Source organism: Sinohyriopsis cumingii, chromosome 18 (genome assembly GCF_028554795.1).
Source record: "Sinohyriopsis cumingii isolate HCF-2022 chromosome 18, ASM2855479v2, whole genome shotgun sequence".
Classification (NCBI taxonomy): Eukaryota; Metazoa; Mollusca; class Bivalvia; order Unionida; family Unionidae; genus Sinohyriopsis; species Sinohyriopsis cumingii.
Genome location: NC_142978.1, coordinates 77,510,078 through 77,516,281, shown reverse-complemented (window position 1 = coordinate 77,516,281; position 6,204 = coordinate 77,510,078). Strand labels below are relative to the sequence as shown.

Sequence of the window (6,204 nt, the reverse complement as noted above, 5' to 3'; positions counted from 1 at the left end):
ACCTCACCAAAGTGAGGCTTCAAAGAATGGTCTATAGACTCATTAAATGTTCCTCTCCACGGTAATCTTTAGTAAAAGGCGAAAGATTAATACGATGTGAAGAGAAACCAGAGTAATCATTATACTTTCACGCTTTATTTTGAAGAGAAATAGTTTGAACTTTCCAAATGCTTTTGTAAAGACGATAGTGGAATGGTTATGTCTACAAAGATCCAAAAGGGTCATAGTTTTCAATATACAGTGTCATTTTGCTATTGGCTATTTTGAATTTCAGTGAAACCCATTTATTTTCTTTATACTGGTAGAAAGGATACTAATGAATATTTCTATATTTCTTGTCGTGGAAAAGGCAGGGGGAGTTAATTTGACAGTAAAAGGGATGTAATCCACATTCGTTAGATGTTCGAGTTATCGAGATGGATTATAACTACCTATTTATACATCAGGAAAAGATTACTAATTTGGAAAAAAATAACAGGTGTTTTATTCATATAGGAAATCAAAATTTACTTGAAGAAAAAAAATTCCATTTTAGATTAATGCAACGTGTGGATGTTTCAGATGTTTGGGATATCATCTGTCTTCTCCGAGGAGAGCAATGTAGACCTTAAACCTGGCATATGTACTAGCAAACTAGGGTATGTTATACCAAGCTTAGACCATTAACTGTCTTTATTGCGTTTGGTACAATTCCAATAGGTGGTCCACACATGGTTAAGTAAAGATTCAGACATGTTTAGGCTGCCGTTAATGAAATTGAGTCGCAATTATTACTTCCGGATCAGTACCCACAAAAGTAGTCCCAGTCTATTTTTAGAGCATTGTTTCCTCTCTCGTTTCGGTAGTGGTACGCAGCTTAGATTTCGGCTTTTGAGGTATAGATTTCAGGAAAATTAAATTGAAAACTCTTTGTAAAATGAGCATCAATGAGTTTCTCTTCCTACTGCTAAAACTGCTTCTCTGTTAGATCCAACTCGCGAAAAAGGCGCATAACATATTCCCATGTTGTTGTTGTGGGAATAACGCCATTTTTCAGCACGTGATAGGCTATACATGGCGGCCAGTATAAATAGTGGCATAAGAAACTGGAGAAAACCTCGGGAAGAGCCACCGACTCACGAGAGGCTAATGGCAACCTTTCTCATATACACACATAGACCGACCCCGAGACCCGAACCACGTGGATCGAGATGAGATGGCAGTGATTGGTAAAGTCGAGCGCTTTAGAACACTCGGCCATCCGGGTTCCCGTTTAATTCCATGTAGTTTAAAATTAGCATTTAAAACCTTAATACTTACGTGTAAATTCTTCATTTCTTTTAAGATATGTCACCTGCTGTGATACATCGCCAGCATTGAAAATTATTTTCTGTCGGAAACGTGTCATGCCGTTTTCATAGATTTGTATGTTTTGAGTTTAAATGAATGCAGCCGGTGTTACTATCCATCAAAAATAATAGTAATACAAAGTTTATGTAAGTAACAACTCAGATTTCGTTAGAGATTTTCAATCACAAATACATAAAAGTAGCTAGAAATACGAGGCCTCCAAAGTTGCATATTAAAACTTGCTGGTACTCTGTGACATGTGAATGGTTTTAAGATTGTTCTTTTTGAATTATTTTTAGGCAGCCATAGTCAAAAAAATTTCCTTAATGTTATTTCGTCTGTTTTGCTTTAATTTGGTTTCGTTAGATGCCTCAAGGAGCAAATCTGAGCAGCTTTGATCATTAATGAAATTGTAAAGCCGATGTAATAAGCCTTTCCCAAAGAATTTATTAATTTCTTAGAATTAGTTCGAAGATGAAATATACCATGGCACATGCTCATAGGTAGAGAAAAAAATAATGAACAGATCACAACAAACAAACAAAAAACCCCAACCATGTTGCCACTTGCACATGGACGTAAGCTTATGGTGCTTTAGGTTCGTTGATATTAGACACACACACACACACACACTGTTTACTCATATTCAGCGTGATGTTGTGAGTTTGACGCCATTTTCCAACAATAACAAGAAAAAAACAACTTGCATCTTTCAAATGCAATTAATATTACAGTACCTTCGGTTCTTTGATTTTCAGTCAAAACACACACACACACACACACACACACACACTCGTGCATGTATATACACAGGGCGTTTTTACTGCAGACGAGTTTCAAATATACACTTAACAGATCTTAATTTCCAAAACTTTGATACATCTAGTCCACAATCGTTAGATCACGCCTCTTTTTATTAGCGGATTGATTATTCAGATTGGTTTTACTGGGTTTAATGCCATTTTGCAGCACATGATTGGTATATATATGAACGCTAAATTGATACACTTTGGATGACCATATGCAAATATAATACTTGTACATACATTTGCATACATATTCCACGCAAACTAGACCAGCAAGTAGATCATCGCTTCTTTTGTTTTTTTCTGACACTACCGGTAATGTCAGGGGAGAAAAAAGAAGAAAAGGCGGAGATCTACTTGTTGGTCTAAAAAGCAAACGTGCATCTACATACATGTATTTGAATAAGATCACATCAAATGCTAAATTCATAAACATAAGATAATGTTACTTACTTCCAAACACACATGCATACCATATACATGTGAGATAAAGAGGACAAAATAGAAGGTATGATGCGAGAAAGTGACGTGATAACTAACATACTTCTGGTCCAGTAATATTCAGGGAACATAATATTCCTGATAAACTCCATTTGTCAATAAATCGAACAAGGTCAGATCCATAAGGACATAGAACACAATTAATTTTACTCTATGTTCTCTACATTTGTTTCTCAATACTTCTTAAATCCCTAAAAAATGCATAAATATAACTCTTCTGTCACCACCAAAATGAGAGGAAGAAATATTCTAAAAATAGACTTGAACTACATCTATTGGTACTGAACTGGATGTACTAATTGTGACCTGATTCCTGACAGGCCCAATTTGTTATGGCCAATTTTAGTCAAACTTTTATATTTGCATGCCACACCTATTTCAATTTTATACATGAAGTCTTTTTGAATTTTATTACAAACAAGACACGTGACACCTTTCAGAAAGTGTGTAGTGCTGGTGTTCCACAGGGTGCAAGTTTTGGTCCAAGTGCTCTTGAGAAACCAAAACTTAATTTGCTATATCTTCCTTAATTATAAGAATTTTTCAATGCAATGAAAACCTGAATGTACAAGGCCTCTCTGAGAATATGTTTACAATTTGAAATTATTGATAAAGGAAATTTAAATAAACATTTAAATTTTAAAAACTACATTTTATTGAAAATATAAATTTTCCTACAAGTTTTAAAATTCAGTTTGACAAATTTTAGACAGCAAAGTTGACTAATACATGGTATTTAAAACAAATGGTAGCTTAAGTCTGTACAAGTGATATCATTTTTCCCAGGGTTAGTGAAGCAACACAGCTCATAGTGATTTTGGCAGCAAACCGCAATATGCCTGTCCAGATGCATATAGGTGTAGACACTAAAGAAACAGTGACAGGTGCTATGTTCCACATATTGTGTCAGGTACGTAGGCAGTTGTTTGTATAAGTAATAGCGCACTCAGATTTAAAGTTCGGATGGGACCACTACCATGTTGTATAGCAAAAATGCATTCCATTTCAATGTCAATAACTACAAAAGGTGACAATGGGATAGGAAAATACAGTTTCTAGGGAGGCTCTACCTTACCGAAAAATGGTGTTATTCTCTCTCATGAAGACCTAAGCCATGTCTTTGTGGTGCTATATATCAGTGTGGTGATATGAACTAATCATGGTCACTTATGACAGTACACTTCACATGTCCTTATGAAACCTTGCTATCACCACCGGACTACTGGAGAGCTTCCAAACTGATCCAACTCTAACATTTTGTTCCAGATACAATGTTAGACCTGAAAAGATATAACATGTCTCACTTGATTCTAGAAAACAGTAAGATGTAGGTAAATGAATTTAAAATGTGTTCGATATGGTGATTTCAAAATAACATTAAGGTTGCAAGCATGGGAAAAATATTAAACATGACAGACTGACACTCAAAAAGGTGAAGCGATGACCATGTATTAAAGTGATAAATTCATCCTAAAAATATATGGGGTTTCTAGAAGCATATTTAGCCATTTACAGGTTAAATAGCAAATCAGGTAGACTATGTATCATACAGTTTAAGGCAATGTTGGGGCGGTGAGGTTTGATCATTGGTGCAAACATTAGTACATACCAGTATACAGGAAGGTCAATCGACAATGTAATAAATTAAAATATATGACTATAAGCGATCTTATTCATGAGGGAAATAACAATTTTGGATATTGCAGATGAATACAGCAAAATGTGGCCACACAGATCAACTATAGATACCAATAAATCCTATATCGTCAACTAAATGTGAAATTCTGATCCCCAAAACGTGAAAACCAGGATGGACATTTACATATGTGGGACATATACAATGTACTTGTTAAGATCAAATGTGCAAACAAAATTCAAATGATCTGTTTCAACATTTATCATTAAGAGTGTTGGTTACCAATTATTAAACTCAATGATTCAATGGAATCAGATATCAGCTGATGCTACAATACTGCACACTGTCATAGTACTAAATTGAAATATGTTATCATACATAGGCCTACTCATGATGAAAATAACATTTTGGGATATTTTCAGCGCACACAGCCAGAAATGGGCCTTACAGATTCACTATATGTACAATGTCAGCCTATATGATGTACTGAATGTGAACGTTTGATCCCAAACATTCTAAAATATATGAATATTTGTTCATGTGGGATATGTAGCTATCGCAAAATCAGTTGTACAAAGTTAAATTCAAATAATCTGTTTGAATATTTCTTATGCAATCTTTAGAGTGTCAGTTAACAAATATTATTAGTAATTAATAATGCATAAAGCAAGATGGATCATCAGCATTCCCATAACATCATATAGGCCACAATGCTGCACTACACCAATCAATATCGTAACCAAACTGAACAATACAATGGAATGCATTTTGTGTTCAGCTTATATTATTTTGCTGTTTTCTTACATCCAAGGGTAATATACATGGGGAAAGTATATTTTATCCCTTTGAACTGTATTTCATTCTGGGACAGTTTAAAATGATTTAGTAGAGAACTTGACTAGGTTCTAGTATAAAGTTTTCATCTCTGTCCTCTCACTAAATACCCTATAACTATGTTTGTAAAAAATTACTGAAGGCCATACAAGCAGATATGTGTTACTCAGGAAGTGACCCCATGATAAACACATAAATTAACTGCTTGGACCCCTAATAAATACTTTGAATGACCAATACAAATTGGAATTTTGTCTTCGTGTATTTTAAATGATGGTCTCATTTTGACTTACAAAGATATTTTCTCTGACAAAATTTGACAAATATCCAACATTGGAACTTATATATGGTGTAGGAATATTTACATGCTGATATCATTTAATATCATTTCAACAAATATTATATATTTTGGAGTAAATGTTTTAATTTTTTATACTTCTTTTTAAATTTCATTTAAATTTTTCAAAATAAAACTTAACTTTTTATTTCTAATTTCATTCTACTGTTTTTCAAAGTCAATATACATAACATATTGAAATTTCATGTGTCGTTCATTAATAATAAAGATTTAATACCAGTTTAATCTTTACTCAAATACTGCACTGACAGGACATAGCACAATTAATTTTGTTATATGTTCTCTACATTTGGTTCTCGAGACTGACATTTCCACTGTGTGACAATCAGTACAAATCATATGTTAATCTAAAAATACCTTCACGGTGAAGTTCTTGCCAAAGGTTTTTTTGAGAGGCTGGACTGTCAACAGAGCAGTATGTAAACAGAACACATATTTCACTTCCGGATCATCACCATGGCCTTATTACTGACTATGCACTATCGCCGAAATACACATGGAAAACCACACCTGAGCTCATATTCTCAAGAATAAACAATGACCTTTAAATCCCTATCAAAATCGCATAAATATAACTCTTCTATCACCATGACAATGAGAGAGGAATAAATGTTCTAACAATAGACTAGAACTACCTTTGTGAGTACCGAACTGGAAGTACTGAGACCTGATTATATAATCATCGGTTACTATCTTCCATTTGGATCTGGTTAGAAGAAAAGAGAACAAAATGCTAAATT

At 34.0% G+C, this 6,204-nt stretch overlaps 1 non-coding gene across 1 annotated transcript; it reads right to left on the bottom strand.

Moving 5' to 3' along the window:
- LOC149777063 (U5 spliceosomal RNA) lies at nt 1–116 on the bottom strand. The gene has a single exon (XR_016416338.1). It is a non-coding gene; the product is annotated as a U5 spliceosomal RNA (small nuclear RNA).
- Nucleotides 117–6,204: the final 6,088 nt, after the last annotated feature.